Source organism: Manacus candei, unplaced genomic scaffold, assembly GCF_025592945.1.
Source record: "Manacus candei isolate 608988 ecotype Guabito, Panama unplaced genomic scaffold, ASM2559294v1 h1tg000047l, whole genome shotgun sequence".
Lineage (NCBI taxonomy): Eukaryota > Metazoa > Chordata > Aves > Passeriformes > Pipridae > Manacus > Manacus candei.
In genome coordinates this window covers 11,191,020-11,209,501 of record NW_026138095.1, presented here as the reverse complement: position 1 = coordinate 11,209,501, position 18,482 = coordinate 11,191,020, and the positions used below count along the sequence as shown (strand labels likewise).

General features: G+C 51.8%; 1 protein-coding gene and 1 long non-coding RNA gene across 5 annotated transcripts in view; one reads left to right on the top strand and one right to left on the bottom strand.

Moving 5' to 3' along the window:
• Positions 1–18,482, bottom strand: part of SHISA6 (shisa family member 6) — a 448,298-nt gene that overhangs the window by 390,093 nt on the left and 39,723 nt on the right. The window lies entirely within an intron of this gene.
• LOC127475606 (uncharacterized) lies at positions 7,044–18,233 on the top strand. Of its 3 annotated transcripts, none has more exons than XR_007906244.1 (3): positions 7,044–7,166; positions 7,267–12,558; positions 16,760–18,233. It is a non-coding gene; the product is annotated as an uncharacterized LOC127475606 (long non-coding RNA). The 3 variants fall into 3 exon arrangements; XR_007906245.1 differs by having other exon boundaries at positions 7,050–12,304; positions 12,414–12,558; XR_007906243.1 differs by having other exon boundaries at positions 7,067–7,166; positions 7,270–12,558.

Sequence of the window (18,482 nt, the reverse complement as noted above, 5' to 3'; positions counted from 1 at the left end):
AGGCTGGGATCACTCCCGAGCCAAGAGGGAATCTGGGTTCAAAACAGAACGAGAGGATCATTCCAGCTGGAAAACTGGGAGATCCTTACTTTTCCTTTGGATTTATTTCAGTGTGACTTCTGCATTAGCAGCTTTCAGAGGGCATTTGCATCCCACTTTCCACCCTTCCTTGCAACCAGGACAGGTAAAAACTCACTACTCACAACTGAATACTGGAACTTCCAAGGAAAATCATTGGGCAGGAACTGGACTTTGTGGAAAATGACTCAGACTGGAAGACTTCCCATAACATCACCAGAATGGGGAACAGTTTCCTGGCACGGGCTTTGGATCACTCCAAACCAACAACCCTGCCAAAAATATGCCCAATTACTGCCCAGCAGACCAAGCCAAACCCAGAGCACTGAGCTGCAGGAGGCCAGGTCAGACTCATGGATCTCTCTGGCACTGGAAAAGCTGGAAAGTGAAGCTAAAAGCTGTGCTGGTTCCCCCCTCCAGTGATCCAGGGAACATGTCCTGTGGTTAATTGTTTACTCCCTTAACTACAGCACTTGGCCTTGACTGTGAACCCCCTGCAAGCTGGAACAGCCTGTGAGAAGCTTCAGGAAACTGCACTTTTAGGTTCTTTTAACTTAAAAAATGACTATGTGAAAGAAAAATCCAGGACTGCAGGGCTAGAGGGTCTCACCAGCCACGTGCATCTGGGATGACAGAAACACAGTGAGCAGATCAAATTCTGCTCAGATGTTGCAATAAAAGCACTTTCACAGAGAGAGAGGATTCAATGGACAGGAAAATAGAACCCAGCACATCTCCAGGTCTCCAAAAGCATGTTCTGGGGAACAGAAAACCTACTGAAGGACCTGAACCAGCTCTGCTCCCACAGGGCTGCTGCTCATCAACAGCTACCCTGAGGGACACGTGTCCTGAAGGATCCTCTGATGGTCCCCAAAGAGCAAACATTAAACCCTCAAAGCCACCCAAAGTCACTCCTGTCCTGTGCAGCACAGCAGGAGGAAGGGACTCCATGGATCCTGTCCTTTGCAGAATCCCAGACTGGTTGGAAGGGACCTTAAAGGCCACTCAGTTCCAACCCCCTGCCATGAGCAGGGACACCTTCCACTATCCCAGGTTGCTCCAAGCCCTGTCCAACCTGGCCTTGGACACTTCCAGGGCTGGGGCAGCCACAGCTTCTCTGGGCAACCTGTGCCAGGGCCTCCCCACCCTCCCAGGGAAGGATTTTTCCCAACCATCTAATCCAACCCTGCTCTGTCAGACTTTGTAGGACTGCCAGAGGCATCCAAAAACTCGAGCTGCTTCTGTGTCACAGCTGTGCAGTCACAGGGGGTGCTCAGGGAAGACAGATGAAGGTGTGATTTGCCATCAGTTTTGGACAGCCTGAGCTGAAAGGATACATGGATACATGGCTGCCATAGAACACCCCTTTGGGAGCTGGTTGTGCCTCCTGCTCTGCTCAGGTCTGGTCTAGGATTAGTCCCATGTGGGGTGGGGGCTGGAACATCACTGCTGCAGCAGCACAGCTCCCCAGTGCCCACAGGAACCACTGACTGCTGTCACTGGGATTTTGGGTTTCTGAGTCCCCAGCCTGTTGGGGTTCCTCAAGGTTTAGCAGTGGCTTTTTCCACTCACTGAGCACGGATTGCTACTGGGTGAGTCTGGACAACACTCTCAGGGACAGGGTGGGATTGCTGGGGGGTCTGTGCAGGGCCAGGAGTTGGACTTTGATGATCCTTGTGGGTCCCTTCCAGCTCAGACTGTTCTGTGATTCTGTGACTCTGTAGATATAATCCACCCTTGATTTGTTTGTGCTTTTTCTCTACATTTTATGTGATGGCAACTGGCACAGGTTTCCCAGAGAAGCTGTGGCTGCCCCATCCCTGGAAGTGTCCAAGGCCAGGTTGGATGGGGCTTGGAGCCACCTGGGCTGGTGGAAGGTGTCCCTGCCCATGGCAGGGGGTGGGATGGGATGGGCTTTAAGGTCCCTTCCCACCCAAACCATTCTGGGATTCTGTGACTCAAGAGAAGGAGAAAAATGTTCCTCCTGATTTCTGTCCCAGGCCATGAATCAGTTCTCTCATCCCCAGCACTCACACACTTGTGCTCAGCACAAAACACCCTCTCAGGGAAACTGGATAATTGAGGCTGAGCACTGTTTCATCATCCTGCTGAATGCCAGAGCAAGGAAAAAATTACTGCAGGTTGATTTAAAGTATTTTATACAAGGAAGATCAGTCAGCACTAAATGCTGCAGGTTTTCACAGCCGTGTTCCTGCAGCTTTACCAGCTCAGTGTTCTCCTGCTCCCACAGTGCTCAGAACAATCAGCTTTAACTTCTCTCTGCCAGCTCAAGGCCAGGCCTCTTCCCTCCTGGAAAACACCAGGCTGGGGCTTTTTTAATCCCTGCCAAGAGGGGCTGATGGTCCATCTTTATCCCCGTGGCACCAATCAGTGAGTGCAGGGAGTGCCCTCGTGCACACACCCCGTGGGGGTGGCAGGGCTGTGACCAGGGGAGTTTGGTGACATCCAAAAATATCCTTTTGGACTTAAAGCCAGTCCCAGCTGAGGAAGGACTGGAGATGTCTCAGGCTTCAGAGCATGCATCTCTGCTGCTCTGCTGGGACATGGGCAGGATTTGGCAACCCTTCTGCTTCCTGAACAGCAGGGAGGAAAAGGAACAGAAAAAAGGTGGAAAAAAGGAAGAAAAAAAAAAAAGGAAAAATAAAAGAGAAAGAGGGAAAGGGAGGAAGGGGGGGAAGGGGGAAAGGAAGGGCAGGGCAGGGCAGGGCAGGGCAGGGCAGGGCAGGGCAGGGCAGGGCAGGGCAGGGCAGGGAAGGGAAGGGAAGGGAAGGGAAGGGAAGGGAAGGGAAGGGAAGGGAAGGGAAGGGAAGGGAAGGGAAGGGAAGGGAAGGGAAGGGAAGGGAAGGGAAGGGAAGGGAAGGGAAGGGAAGGGAAGGGAAGGGAAGGGAAGGGAAGGGAAGGGAAGGGAAGGGAAGGGAAGGGAAGGGAAGGGAAGGGAAGGGAAGGGAAGGGAAGGGAAGGGAAGGGTCTTGGGGTTGGGCTGAGCTTGCCTAGCCCTGACTGCTCTGGGCTGGGCTGGGCTGTGCCAGCAGCACAGTGTGTGCCACCCACCCTGGGCTGGCTCTCTTGGGGACGGTGGTGGCACCAGCCTGACAGGCCAGGCTGTCTCTGGGGACAAACTGTGACTCCAGGGAGCCACAGGAACCATGAGCACAACACCCAAGACCCAGGGTGAGGAAATAAGTTCTATAGATCTGTTTTAAGGGCAGAATAAATGAGCCTTTCTGTATTAATTTGAGCCATGAGCACGAGCAGTGCTGTAACTGCTTCTTGTGTTTAGATTAGAACATTAAAACCTTAAATAACACACTCCCAGCTCCACACACGAGGTGAGCACCCCTTGGCTATGGAGGAGATGTAGAGCTGTATCTATGAAGTGTGGTCATAAATCTGCTTCCCTTCTCCCAGCACTAATTCCCAGATCAGTAAGGAAGAAATTAAAAAGTTTCCAGCCAGAGAAAATGCCAGCTTAGATGCACATAAAGCCTTTTGGTTGACACATTTAGAGAAACCATATTAATTATCTCACGACTATCTCGGCTGCTTTTCCTGCCAGCAGGGTTGGATTTCCTGGCACGTGAGTTCTCCCCAGCAGGACAGGGCAGGGGAAGGCTCTGCTGCTCCTCTTGCTCCCACTTGGCTGTTTGCTGCCCCTGCCCCTTGCTGCTGAGGGCACAGAGGGGACACAGCCCAGGGCACAGAGGGGACACAGCCCAGGGCACAGAGGGGACAGAGCCCAGGGCACAGAGGGGACAGAGCCCAGGGCACAGAGGGGACAGAGCACAGGGCACACTGTGCTCACTTTCTTACACACAAAGAGCATTCCCTGCTGTCAGAGCTAAAATTTTCACTTGCTGTGACAAGTTCAATCCTCCTCCTTCTCCTCCTCCTCTCGGTAGGGGACTGGGTGTCTCTTGCTTATTCCTGATCAAAGCAATACCAGAATCCCAGAATCATTCAGGTTGGAAAAGACCTCCAACATCATCAAATCCCCCCTGTGCCCCATCCCCTCCTTGTCCCCAGCCCAGAGCACTCAGTGCCACAGCCAGGCCTTCCTGGGACACCTCCAGGGCTGGGCACTCCAAACCTCCCTGGGCAGCCCCTGCCAAGGCCTGACCACCCTTTGCAGGAAGAAATTCCTCCTGATGTCCAACCTGAGCCTCCCCTGGTGCACCTTGAGCCTTTTCCTCTTGGATTTCAGGCCCTGTCAGAGCAGCCCCAAGCACTGATGTTATGACACCTTTCAGCTTCTCCCAATACAGGACATCAAGGAGCCACAGCTTCAAAAAACATATTGTGTGCTCTGCCTTGCTTTGAGGTGCCCACCAGCTGGGGCAGAGCTGCTGCAGAGCCCCAGGTGCCCTCGGGTACCTCCAGGTAACCCCGGGCATCTCAGGTGACCTGGATGCTGAGGCAGCCACGGCTCAGACATTTGGCTGTGTGAAGAGAAAGGGATGAATCTCTGCTTCCCCAGGACAGCTCATAAGTGCTGGGAATTCAGGTGGGAATTAGGAATAATGGGGACTGATGGCAGCTCCTGCAGTGGTGAATAAGCAGGAGAAAAGCCTGTGCATAAGTGTCCTCCTGATTCAGGGTCCTATTCTGACCCAGGGCCACTTCTCCTGCATTATTACTATTATTATTATTATTATTATTATTATTATTATTATTATTATTACCATCATCATCATCATCATCATTATAATCATTATCATCATCATCATCATCATTACCATTATTATTACATTTATGTAATTATTTCTAGAATTTGATTTTCCCATTCCTTCTCTTGATGGTTTTGGCTTTTTTTTCGGTGGCCAGAACTGGACATTTACTCAACAATGTGGATGTTTTTACTCATCATTCCAGTGGGCACCTCCAGCCACAGCTCTGCAGTCCAGGCCTCTCCTGTTCACTGTATTTCCTTCAGCCCCTCCTGCCTGAATTACACTTTTCCCATGGGAACAGCAGCAATTACCTCCATGGAAAAGTAACCAGGGGGAAGTGTTGAGTGCTTTCCCAAGGCTCTGTAATCAGATTTAGCAGGTGGAAGCAGCAGGAAGGAGTTACTGCTCTGCTACAGAAAATTATGTCAAGAACCTTCACACTGGAGAAAGCCACTTCTGAGAAGGAGATGAAGATGTTGTTATAAAATTCCACTGGAAAGGGAAAGTCTCCAGAGGGTAGGAGGGATGTCATGATCTTGGAATCAAACTGCAGGACCTTCTAGTCTTGTGTTGGATTTTGTGTCGCACAAAATCTGCAACTTCAGCCCTTAATTTCCAAGTAATGCCATCTCTTGAGATGACTCAGGGAAGCTGGTTGGTGCCTGCAACTTAACTGCCTTTAAAACACAGTTTTTATCCCATATGAAGAGATTAATTTCAGAAATGTTTAGAATTTCTGCACTCACAATAACCCTCTTGAATAAAGAAGCTCCAAAACTTCAGATCCATTCCCCAAATGCATTTGGCTTATGAAGTTACTCCTCAACAAACAGAATTTTTAGAAATACATGGTCCACATGCTCATTAACACGTTGTGCAAGGGCTTTCAGGGGAAAAGGATGATGATGACTGATTTTTCCTTCTGGGTAAGAGAGTAAAAGGGAATGTACCTGCTGCTGCCTCAATTAACTCTGAAGATCTGAGTTCTTAAAGCACATGAGCTCAGGAAATCTCTTGAAGACCAGGGATAGAAGGAGAGGAAATAATTGTGTGTATGTCTTAGATTTAATCACCTTCTGAAGGGACTGATGCTGTCACTCAGGGCAGGAAGGGCAGAGGCCATAAAAACACAGCTTTGTCAATAAAGGAGATTTGATTATTCATGTCTGGGGTTGTTTTTCTGGTTAAGGTAAGGGAATGTTTCATTCAAAAGATGCAGCAGAATATAATTTGTTAGGGAGCCTTATTGGGAAGGGGAATGAGGAGAACTGATGAGGGCAGACAGGGGGGCTGAGCAGTGTGACAGTGAAGCACTGCACTGTTCCCAGGGGGCAGGGGAAGGAAAGTGGCTCCAGGTGCTCTTTGTTCATGGGCAGACTGTGATCATCCCTGCTCCCCAGTGCCAGGGGACAGCTCTGCCTCGAGTGGGAACAGGCATGAAACCCCCCCTGGAAGATGCCCAGCTCTCTAAGCCCCATCCCATCTTCTCTCTTCTCAGAGGGGATTTTTTCCCTGGTATCAAACAGCCCTCACTGAGTCAGAACGAGCCCCAGCCTGCTCCTGTCCCCTCAGGGTGTGGCCATGGACACATCAGCTCTTCACCTGTCCTGGATATTTTCTAAATCCAACCACACTTTTAAAGCTGTAGAGAAAAACAACCTGGGTAAGAGAAGAGTGGCAAACGTTGGGTTACACCCAACAACGTCCCAGGGCAGTGGGCACAGCCCCAAGGCTGCCAGAGCTCCAGGAGGGTTTGGCTGATCCTCTGGGGCACAGGGGGTGACTCTTGGGGATGGGCCTGTGCAGGACTGAGGGTTGGACTCGATGATCTTTGGGGGTCCCTTCCAGCTCGGCATATTCTGGGATCCTGTGACATGGACGCTGCCTTGCCTGGCTCCTGGAAACACTCCTGCTCTCCTCCTGCTCCCACCAGCATCACAAGGGAAATCTCTGACAGCCTCATCTTCTCACCAACCCAAACCACTTCCACAGCCACAAAGCTCAGGATAGGAATGGGAAAGTTTGTGTTTTGGTGTCTGACATTTCCCATAATTTGTCACCTTCGCCCAGTTCTGTTATTGATGCACCTTTCCCACCTGAGAGCTCTAAGATGTCCTTTTCCCATGCCCTGTTGTCTTCAGGAACTGCCCAGGACAGTCTGGAACCTGCTTTCAGTGGATAGAGGTGCTGCTGTGAAGGAGTTTTAGTTAAATTAATACAATCATATCTAATGTTCAACCAGGGCTAAGGGTTGGACTCAATGAAACTTGTGGGTCCCTTCCAACTCAGCATGTTCTGGGATTCTGTGAACAAGGCCAGTGAGTTCCTACAGACTCCTGCTCTAACCTGCTTCTGCCATGAAACTCTTCTGTTGCTGCTTTTTTCCCTTTACAACAGAAGGTCAGTGGGCCAGAGGGTTCAGTCCAGGAATTGTTAGTGGTTGGTTGGCCATTAATCTCCCCAGTGCTGGCTCTCACCCTCCCTGCTGTGCCTCCATCAGCAGCAATGCTGCCCTGGCACTATGGGGCCACCTAGACACGGCTCTGGACACCTGGACACGGCTCTGGACACCTGGACATGGCTCTGGACACCTGGACACGGCTCTGGACACCTGGACACGGTTCTGGACATGGCTCTGGACACCTGGACATGGCTCTGGACACCTGGACATGGCTCTGGACATGGCTCTGGACACTTGGACATGGCTCCAGCACTGGGCAGCACCCCCAGGGCCTCCCAGATCAGACAGTGTGGAAAGCTGATCAACTCAGGAGGTGCCTCCCAGGTCCTGGAATGGGGAGAGGGGGTTGGTAGAGGTGTGGGTGCATTAACAACCAGACATTTCTGACATGGGTCCTTCCAGCGCCTAAAGAGGCTCCAAGAGAGCTGGAGAGGGACTTGGGACAAGGGATGGAATGACAGGACAAAGGGGAATGGTTCTAAGCTGAAAGAGGTCAGGGTTAGAGGGGATATTGGGAAGGAATTCTTCCCTGGGAGGCCCTGGCACAGGTTGCCCAGAGAAGCTGTGGCTGCCCCATCCCTGGAAGTGTCCAAGGCCAGGTTGGACAGGGCTTGGAGCAACCTGGGCCAGTGGAAGGTGTCCCTGCCCATGGCAGGGGGTGGGACTGGATAGGCTTTAAGGTCCAACCCAAACCATTCTGTGATTCTGTGAGTGAGGGCAGGATACATGAGACTGGGTTTGTTTTTCAAGCCTCTTCTTTGTGCCAAATTAAGAAGAATTGTTCCAGCAGTTTGTCCCCATCCCATCATCCCCCCTGCAAGCTCCTCATTACCTCTGCTGGGTTGCAGTTTGCAATACTTGGTCCTGCCCCACAGGGAGCAAACAGAGGGAAATCTGTCAGTGTTGGTGCTCCCAGTGCTGGATGAGCAGCCTGGGATACCCACAGTTATGGGCATGGAGTGCCCTTCCATAGCTCCTGGCACAACCTGCTCATCCCATGGAGTAACAGGAGTCTGTGCTGGCAATTCTCCACCCTGCAGGTTCCCAGAGGGAGCAGGGAGCTGCCCTGGGCTTTGAATGCTTATAGGGAGTGACTTCTGAGTTTAAATGATGATCCCAGTGTTTACTCCTGAAGATCTCCACAGCCTGGGGGAAAGTTGTAAATAGGACTCTACACTCAAGTAACATCCACTGTTATTGGGGTTGGATATGCAGGAATATGACAGGGAGCCATTCCCAAAGTACAGGGAAGGAATTTAATGGCACGAGTCCTGCTGGTGTTAATGAGAGACACAAAGCCACCAATTCCCCGTGTCCTGCTTTGAAATGACACCTTGGAGGGCCTTCAGCAAGGGCTGCTCCAACCCTAATCACCTTCCCAGGGATGCTGTGCCTCTGAACACTGCTCCTCCCTGCTCAGGCTGGGAGGAGCATCACAGCTTCTCCTGCTGGAGATTTGCTGATCTAATTTAGAGAGGTCCTAATATTCCCCTTCTAATTAATTTGTTCTGTTCGCCTGCCACTGAACTGGCTTTTGTTCTTTGGGAGCTCCTCAAAAATTAGCTGCAATACCTGATGGAATTTAATTATATAGGCTAGGAGAAAGTGATTAAGGGCAAAGGGAGGGCTCATCACAGCCCACAAGCTTCAAGGGTATGAGCAGAAGGGAGGGCAGAGCCTGCTCTGCTCAGGTGGAGGGAGAATACTGAGGAGTGATTGTCTCCAGCAGGGACTTTAAGGTTAGAGATAAACATTCCTTGATATGTGAATGCCTTTGCCAGGGTCAGATGTGTGTTACCAGAGCTGTCCAGATCTGTCTCAGATACATTCTCAGTGAAATTAGGTCTGCACATCACCCTTGGCCTTGTGCAGCAGATCTGGGTTCTGATGCTCTTTAATCTCCTTGGGATCTGTGCTTCCAGAACAGAGAGAACAGGCTGCAAGGGAAGGAGCTGAACTCAAAGGCTCCTGCTCCCTGCCAGGGACAGCCTGAACCAGAGCCTGGGAGGCTCTAGATCCCATATCCCAGTTCCCAGTGCCAGAGCTGAGCAAAAGATGCTAAACATGAAGGGGATTCAGGCCAAACTTCAATAGGAATTCTGCAAAACTGCACAATTCCCCCAGTGTCTGGTCAGCACAGCCATGCAAATCTCTACTCCAGGGCAGAAGAATAACTGTTCTTCAGAGAAAAACGGTGGCATTGCATAAAAGGGTGGCTAAGGAAAGAGAGAGAAAAATGGGGAAGAGAGAGCAGAGGAAGAACTGGGACAAATAAAACAGGCTGATCACAGGAAAACATTCAGTTTGACTCTGGAAACTGCTCACAGTCACACAACTGAAGGTATCCAAGGAGAGTGTGAGTGCCCAGGCTATGGAAGACACACAGGATACACCTTTCCAGGCATATCCTGCATTTTGAGGGGCTGGAACAGCACTGATGTTCAGGTATCACATGTCAGCACATCCTATATGGTGCTGGGCTCTGAAATGGTGGGTGAGAGCTGCTCTGGAATCCTCTGCAAAGCCAGAGCACCCACAGGGGTGATTGCCCATCAGCAGAGGACTCTTCCCTGTGCCTGCAGCCTCCTGGGGCACTGCCTGACCCAGGGACAGGCTGAGTGAGGGGCTGGGAAGGACAGTCAGGGGGCAGGAACAGAGAAAGTGTCTCTGCTCCCAGACTGGCAGGATCCTCTTGGGAAGGCACATCAGGGATGTGGGCTGCATGGACAGGGATCTCTGGAGGGGGTTGTCTGGGATGCACATCCTCACCGTAACATCACCACCCAGATAAGCCATAAAATAACTGGAAATGGAAAAAATTTGTACGTGATTTTTGCCCCAGTCAAGCTGCTTAAGCCCCAGCACTGAGCAGCCTCTCACACACCAGGGAAGAGCTTTTCAGACCCAACACACACACACCTCGTTCTACTTAGGAAACGACACATCCTCCCTTGGGAATTGGGCAGGAGGGGTGAGGGGAAGCAGAGCAGGAGCTGGCTGTGTTCCCAGTTCCTGCTCTGCTGCCACAGGAGACACCAGGGACTGTGGCAAGGGAGCTCAGGAGACCACGCTTAACCCTTTGCTGCCCTGGTGGAGCCTCCTGTCCTGGGCAAGGATCATTAGCAGGAGCCTGCTGAGAAGGTCCCGGTGCTAACGAGCCCCTCGGGGCAGTGGCACAGATAAAGGGCTTCCTGCTGAGCCAGGACCCCGAGCAGAACATCCTCAGCTGCGGAGCAAACACTGTGTCTCCCACTGTCAGTGCCGATCTTTGTCTGCTGGAGGAGCTGATGGGGGCACTCAGAGCCCATCCTGCATAAAACACAGGCCTGTCTGCCAAACCCACCTTGGAGCGAGGAATAAACGATCTCTCTGGGCTCCCACAAGCCCTCAGGAGCTCTTTGATGCTGCAGACACTTTGTGCTCTTCTGCCAAAGGGGGGACACAGTGACAAGAGCTGCCACCCTGCTTCTGAGCTGACGGGCAGATAGTGGGGTCTGTGTGTGCCCGTTGTGCCCACACAACTATCATCCTGCAGCCAACAGAGAGGCCAAAGCAACCTCATGTGCTAATTATGCTAATTAAGCACAGCCACGTGGGCCAGGAGAGCCAGCAGTGAATGCTCCCAGAGTTGAGGGAGAGATGATTAGAAGCTGCTACAAAACCAACCCCCAGCTGAGGGGGTTCCCAGCTCACCCACCATCCCTGTCTGCAGGAGCTGGTGCTCCCAGACAGCCTGTAGGAGTGGGTGTGCTCAGGATTCTCCTGCCTCCTGAGGCACCTGGGCTCTGGATCTGCTCAAAGACACCCAGCATGTTGGACTGGGAGTCCTGGCTGCTGCACAGCCCGGCTGGGCCAGGCTGGAGAGGTGGCCCAGGAGAACCTCTTGAAGTTCAACAAGGCCAAGAGCAATGTCCTGCACATGGGTAGGGTTAATCTGAAGCACAAACACCGGCTGGGCAGAGAATGGATTGAGCCCAGCCCTGGGAGAAAGACCTGGGGGGGCTGGTGGGGGACAGGCTGGACATGGCCCAGCCCAGAACCCCCCGTGCCCTGGGCTGATCCCACAGCGTGGGCAGAGGGCAGGGGGGATTGTGCCCCTCTGCCCCTCAGGTGAGACCCCCCTGCAGAGCTGCTCCAGCCCTGGGAACAGCACAGGGAGGACATGGAGCTGCTGGAGAGAGTCCAGAGGAGGCCATGGGGATGCTCCAAGGGCTGGAGCCCCTTTGCTCTGGAGTGAGGCTGAGAGAGCTGGGGGTGTTCATCTGGAGAAGAGAAGGCTCTGGGGAGACCTTCCAGTGTCTAAAGGGGCTCCAGGAGAGCTGGAGAGGGACTTGGGTCAAGGAATGGCTTCAAACTGAATGTTGGATTTAGATTAGATATATGGAAGAGATTCTGCCCTGTGAGGGTGGGGAGGCCCTGGCACAGGTTGCCCAGAGAAGCTGTGGCTGCCCCATCCCTGGAAGTGTCCAAGGCCAGGTTGGACGGGGTTTGGAGCAACCTGGGCTGGTGGAAGGTGGCCCTGCCCATGGCAGGGGGTGGGACTGGGTGAGCTTTAAGGTCCCTTCCAACCCAAACCATTCCATGATTCTACGATGGCACAACTGAGTCCTTCCCAAGCTGAAGAGCAAAATGAGATGCTCTCTAAAAGCATCTCATTCACATGGTCCCACATGAATATCACAACAAGAAACCAGAAACAAAATAAGACCCAACCTTGTAAAGCCTTTTGCTGTGTCTGGGTCTCAGTCCCAGTATGGCAGCACTGGGCACCAGTTTCCTGCCAGCAAAATGCATCCTGTGCTCTTTCTCTCTCTGCAGTCAAAGTCTAATTCATTGGCTTTTCCTTGGTGTGGAAATGGGCTCTGATCTCACCCCACGGTGTGGACCAGTTTGATCTTTTCCAGCGTTTGAGAGGATTTGAGCTGGGTGAAGGAGAGTTTAATGGAATGAACTCTCTACCCAAGGAGGGAGGTGTGAAATGGGGACCAGGTGGCAAATTGGGAAGCCTGAGAAGGAAGAACACTGAGTGGATTCCGAAATTAAGGAGATCACACACTAATTAAACCAGCCAGATTTGGTAATGACTGCTAATGGCACATTAAGCTGTCTAGTCTGAGATATAGGTTTGTTTTGCTGCTTCCCAGTTCGAGTTTGCTGTTTGTTTGTTTATTTTGCTGGTTTTACAGTTTTATGGCTGTTGACCTCCTGAACATGACAGTCCTGTCCCAGCTCTGACAGGGGTGATGTTAATGACCCACAACGAGTTCCTGTGCCCCAGGAGCCCAGCAACGTGCTCTGCTCAGCCCCTTCTGCTGAATATCTCTGAAAAAGGTGAATGAAATGGAGTATTCAGAGAAACAGAGGGACTGGCTATGGAAGGGAAAGCAATTTAGACTCCAGCGTGGTTTGGGGATTTTTATTTTTTTTTTAGTGTTCTGGCATGTTTTAGGAGGAAAACAGAGATTTCTTGAGTGGTTTATGGTAATGTGTCCTGTCATTCGTCCTAATGGCTTTTTTTTCTCCCCAGTGCAGTCCTGTGGCTCTTCTGTGCTCACACAGCCCCCACCCCAATGCAATTCCTCCCGTTTTGTGGCTGTTTGCAGGGGGGTTGGGCTCCCAAAGCAGAAGGGGAGGTGGTTTGCAGTGAGACAGCCTGGCTGCCAGGGCAGCATTCCCCCAAAACCAGGACCAGGGACAAGGATAAACCCAAGGGCAGGAACTGTGAGACCACACTGTGCCACTCCAGACCAACATCCCCTCTGTGCCCTAAGAACTTGCAGGGGGAGCAAAATAAAACCCCAGGTACTTTGAGACTGAGGTTCTGGTTCTATTCTGGGTTTCAATGACATTCAGCTCTGAGTGTGTGGGATTTGCCTCTCTGTGCCCAACCCACAAGGAAAAAGGAGCAGGCAGCAAGAAGACCTTGCTCTTTAATTCCAGCTTTGGGGATCTCATGCAAAGCTGAGAAATTGGGGTTGACATGGTGCAGAAGTGAAGGGGACAACGCTCTCAGGGACAGGGTGGGGCTGGTGGGGTGTTCTGTGCAGGGCCAGGAGTTGGACTGGATGATCCTCGTGGGTCCCTTCCAACCCAGGATATTCTGTGATTCTATGAATTGCCTGATGATTATAAAGAAAATAATCTCCCAGACCAATCAAAACATTTCCCCTCACTACTATTATTTTTATCCTGTTTTTAGGTGAGAGCTTGTTGAAGCCACAACTTGTTTTGAGCAGCAACTGTGTCTTTTTCTTTTGGAGAAATTCAACATTAAATACATCGGAGTGTTGAAAAGAAAACTCAAGAAAGAATACCCAGTGAGGGGTAGAACAAACCTGTCTGCTGCTCTTAGGGAGTTTGTTTGTTATCTCATAGTCCAGGCAGGAGACAGTGTAGGCATGTCCTGGTGCTCCACAGCTGGGATTTGGAGAGTGTCCCACACTAAAATGGTGAGAAAAACTGACCTTGGCATCCCAGAGGATCCTGATAATATTGGATGCTTGCCAGAGATTTTAGAAGTATAGAAGAAGTTTATGTTTTATAAACTTTAACTATGGGCCAGGAGGATGATCTTCCTAAGGGGGCAGATTATCACCTTGGCCTTAAACCTTCCTGTGGAGGGGAAGCTGGTCCTTGCCAGGGTCAAACCTGGGAGCAGAGAGCAGAGCTGAGCAGGGTGGAGGTGCCAATGGTCCTGGAGGGTTGGGGAATGCAGGGAAATCTCATTGGGTCTGTAGCTCTCTCCCAGACTCTTCCCAAGGACTTGGTGACTGACTGGGTGGCTCAGGAGGCAGTTCAGCAGATCAGCCCAGACCTCAGCTGGGTTGTGCTGTCACTGCTGGACCAGTGGTGGCAAATCCTGTGCTGAACTGAGCTCCTGGGAAGGATTCCTGCCCATATCCATGGCATGGAGGTGTGGGGGATGGCTTCCAAAAGGCTCTAAATCCAAGGCAACAGCTAATGGGGATCACAAGCTGCAGGAGATCCTCCACACCCAACACCTCCTGGTGGGAGATTTTGTGTTGCTGAACTGCTTGAATTCATGTCTCTTGATTTCTGTTTGTTAATTGAAGGAGAGGAAAGACATGGCCAAAAAATTGACCAGTGACAGAACTCAAAGGTACAACTGGAGCTGTGTCAGGGCAGGCTCAGGTTGGATCTCAGCAAAAGGTTCTTCCCCCAGAGGCTGGTTGGGCACTGCCCAGGGCAGTGGGCACAGCCCCAAGGCTGCCAGAGCTCCAGGAGGGTCTGGACAATGCTCTGAGGGACAGGGTGGGATTGTTGGAGTGTCTGTTCAGGGCCAGGAGTTGGACTGGATGATCCTGGTGGGTCCCTTCCAGCTCAGGATGTTCCATGATTCTGTGGTTGTGTGATGGAGCCTGGCTCACACGTATCCCAAAGCTTTACCATGTCACAACCTGCACTATTGATATGCAGGTGATGCAAGCCATTGATTAACCCCCAAAGCATGAATTAATTAGAGCTGTAGATATGGCATCAGCATGAATTAATTAGAGCTGTAGATATGACATCAGCATGATCATCACAATTGTCTTAAAAGCAAAGAAAGCTGAGAGCTGTGGCAGGTTCCTGTAGAGCTGCAGCCACTGCCCCATCCTGAGCACTGATTCCTCCACCCTGAGCACTGATTCCTCCACCCTGGCTGCTCCCACCAGCTGCAGGAGGGAAGGAGGGAGGGAGGGAAGGAGGCCCTGAGGAGCCTCAGCCCTTTAATGAACCCCAGCCAGAAACAAAGTGTGCTCTCAGAAAAGCTAATGGGAAAATGTTCCCTTCCCAGGGACAAAGCTGCTCAACTCCTACTTCCAGGAACCAGGTCACTTCCAGGCAGGAATGGACCCTGAGCAGCACAGACCCAGCCAGGGCAGCTGTGTGTGCTGGTGGGGTCCCTCCAATGTCACTGCTGTGCCCTCTGAGACTTGCTGCTCCTGTTCTATTCTCTCCTAACTCCTCTTTCCCCTTTTCCTCAGTTTCAGACCCAGATCATAAAACATTTCAAGGAGATTCACTGATTTATCAGGCTTGACCTCAGCAGATCACAGAGCAGATTTGGATGGTTCCCTCCTCCCTTTCCAACACAGAGCCAGGGAGGAGCAGGAAAGGCAGGAGAGGAGAAAGGGGGAGAGATGAAGGCAAAAAGGTGAAGGAAATGGAAGTGTGGGCTGCAGGGGAGGGGGGGATTCTTCCCCTCTGCCCTCTCAGGTGAGACCCCCCTGCAGAGCTGCTCCAGCCCTGGGGAACAGCACAGGGAGGACATGGAGCTGCTGGAGAGAGTCCAGAGGAGGCACCAAGAGGATCAGAGGGATGGAGCAGCTCTGCTGGGAGGAAAGGCTGGGAGAGTTGGGATTGTTCAGCCTGGAGAAGAGAAGCTTTGGAGTGACCTAAGTGTGACCTTCCAGGACCTGAAGGATCTACAAGAAACATGGAGAGACATGATTTCCAAGGTCCTGGAGTGACAGGACAAGGGGGAATGGCTTCAAACTGCCAGAGGGGGTATAGATTGGATATTAGATATGATTGTATTAATTTAGCTAAAACTCCTTCACAGCAGCACCTCTATCCACTGAAAACAGGTTCCAGACTGTCCTGGGCAGTTCCTGAAGACAACAGGGCATGGGAAAAGGACATCTTAGAGCTCTCAGGTGGGAAAGGTGCATCAATAACAGAACTAGAGAAAGGTGATAAATTATGGGAAAAATGCAAACTTTCCCATTCCTATCCTGAGCTCTGTGGCTGTGGAAGTGGTTTGGGTTGTTGAGAAGATTAAGCTGTCAGAGATTTCCCTTGTGAAACTGGTGGGAGCAGAAGGAGAGCAGGAATGTTTCCAGGAGCCAGGCAAGGCAGTGTCCATGTCACAGGATGGCAGAATCCCAGAATGTGCTGAGTTGGAAGGGACCCACAAGGATCATCCAGTCCAACCCTCAGCCCTGCACAGGCCCATCCCCAAGAGTCACCCCCTGTGCCCCAGAGGATCAGCCAAACCCTCCTGGAGCTCTGGCAGCCTTGGGGCTGTGCCCACTGCCCTGGGGAGCCTGGGCAGTGCCCAACCAGCCTCTGGGGGAAGAACCTTTGGCTGAGATCCACCCTGAGCCTGCCCTGACACAGCTCCAGCCCTTCCCTGGCTGCTGTCCCTGGTCCCCCCAGAGCAGAGCTCAGTCCCTGCCCCTCCTCTGCCCCTGCCCAGGAAGGTGGAACTGCACTGAGGTCTCCCCTCAGGCTCCTCCAGCTGAACACACCAAGTGCCCTCAGTGTCCTCACACACCTTCAAATCAAGGCCCTTCCCCATCCTCCTTCCCTCCTTTGGACACTCTCTAATGGCTCAATCTCTTCCTTCCATTGTGTCCCCCCAAACTGCCCCAGTGTTGAGGTGAGGCTACTCCAGGGCAGAGCAAAGCAGGACAATCCCTTGTCTGACATATTGAGCTTTTTCAAACCTGCACCACTTTTTTGGAACAGGTGTTTGGACCAAAACTTTTCCGTCTCAGACACTGATAATTTTTCCTTCTGGTTTTAGGAAACAACAGACTTTTTTACAAGATGCTGGCAGTTTCTTCCAGCCATCCGTCCTGGCACTGTCTTTCTGGCTGTTCCAGAAGCAGGATCAGCTCTGTTTGCAGTCATTTCTCTCAGCCCTAAATGAGGCTGGAATGCTCAACCCCACAGGTGCCTCCCCCCTGGGCCATGGGAACTCCCACTGAGTCACATCATCTGCCTTGGGACCTTCTGTGCCACCATCCAAACTGCTCCAAATTCAACAGAGCTCTCTTTGGAAGCTCAGACAGACACCTGCCAGTTTCCAAAGGATCCCAAATGTCCTCGGGAAGGCAAAGGCACGGTTTCCCTCCATTCCTGGTGTGGTGTTCACCCTGTACCCTGGGCATTAGGAAAGAGCAAACTGTTAACACCTTGCCAAGGTCTTGCCTTTGCAGTTTGGTGTCACCTGCTGTGCCCCCTGACGTAACCCAGCTCTGAGGGGACTCCAGTGAGGCAAGGAGGCTCTGACCAGCTGAAGGTCCAGCCCTCAGGGACAGCAGGAACAATTTATCCTGTGGGTATCCAAAAGAACACCATACCCTGACGGATGTGAATGCTCATGGAAAATGAATCTGTGGAAGAACAAAGGTTATCAGGAATAGTCAGCATGGCTTCAGCAAGGGCAAATCCTGCAGGGTCCTGAAGCTGGGGAAGAACAAGCCCAGGCAGCAGCACAGGGGAGAGCAGCTCTGTGAGAAGGCCCTGGGGGCCCTGGGGGACAGCAAGGGGCCCTGAGCCAGCAGTGTGGCCTGGTGGCCAAGGGGGGCAGTTGTGTCCTGGGCTGCAGGAGGAACAGTGTGCCCAGCAGAGCAAGGAGGGCATCCTGCCCCTCTCCTGCCCTGGGGAGGCACATCTGGAGAGCTGTGCCCAGCTCTGGGCTCCCCAGTTTGAGAGGGACAGGGAACCACTGGAGAAGGTCCAGTGAGGTCTGTGAGGATGATGAGGGGACTGGAGGATCTCTCTGCTGAGGAAAGGCTGAGGGAGCTGGGGAGGCATCTGAGGGGTGACCTCATCCATGTCTGTAAGGATCTGAAGGGTGGGTGCCAAGAGGATGGACCAGAGTGATTTCAGTGGTGCCCAGCAACAGGACAAGGGGCAACAGGCACAGACTGACACACAGGAGGATCCATCTGAACATGAGGAAAAACCCAGAATAGCTGCCCAGAGAGGCTGTGGGGCCTCCTTCCCTGGGGATATTCCAAACCTACCTGGGTGTGATCCTGTGCAACCTGCTCCAGGTGACCCTGCTTGAGCAGAGGGGTTGGACCAGATGATCTCCAGAGGTCATTCCAACCTCAACCACTCTGAGTCTGATGTCAGCCTGCTTGGTTTTGTTGGCCAAGTCATGTCTCTGCCTGTGCTTCAGTTTGAGAACTGATAAATGGTGATAATACTTATTTTCTCAGCTGGGCTTTGGGAGCCTCCTTATAAATATTTATGAAGAGCTCTGTTTATAATTATAAGTAAATAAATGGGTGTATGGAATTCACAGTCTAAGGATGCAAGTTGTTCTGTTTCACACACTCAAACACAGTCATTTATGGTTTCTGCTTTCATTTGGAAGCAGAGAAGTTGGGAATAGCAACTTCAAAACCACACCTCAAACTGAGCCCCAATTAGGAAAGAAAAGCCAGTACTTAAGGGGCAAATCCTGCTGACATCAGGAAAGACAGGGAGAAGCTCTTGTAGGTACTTCATGTGCT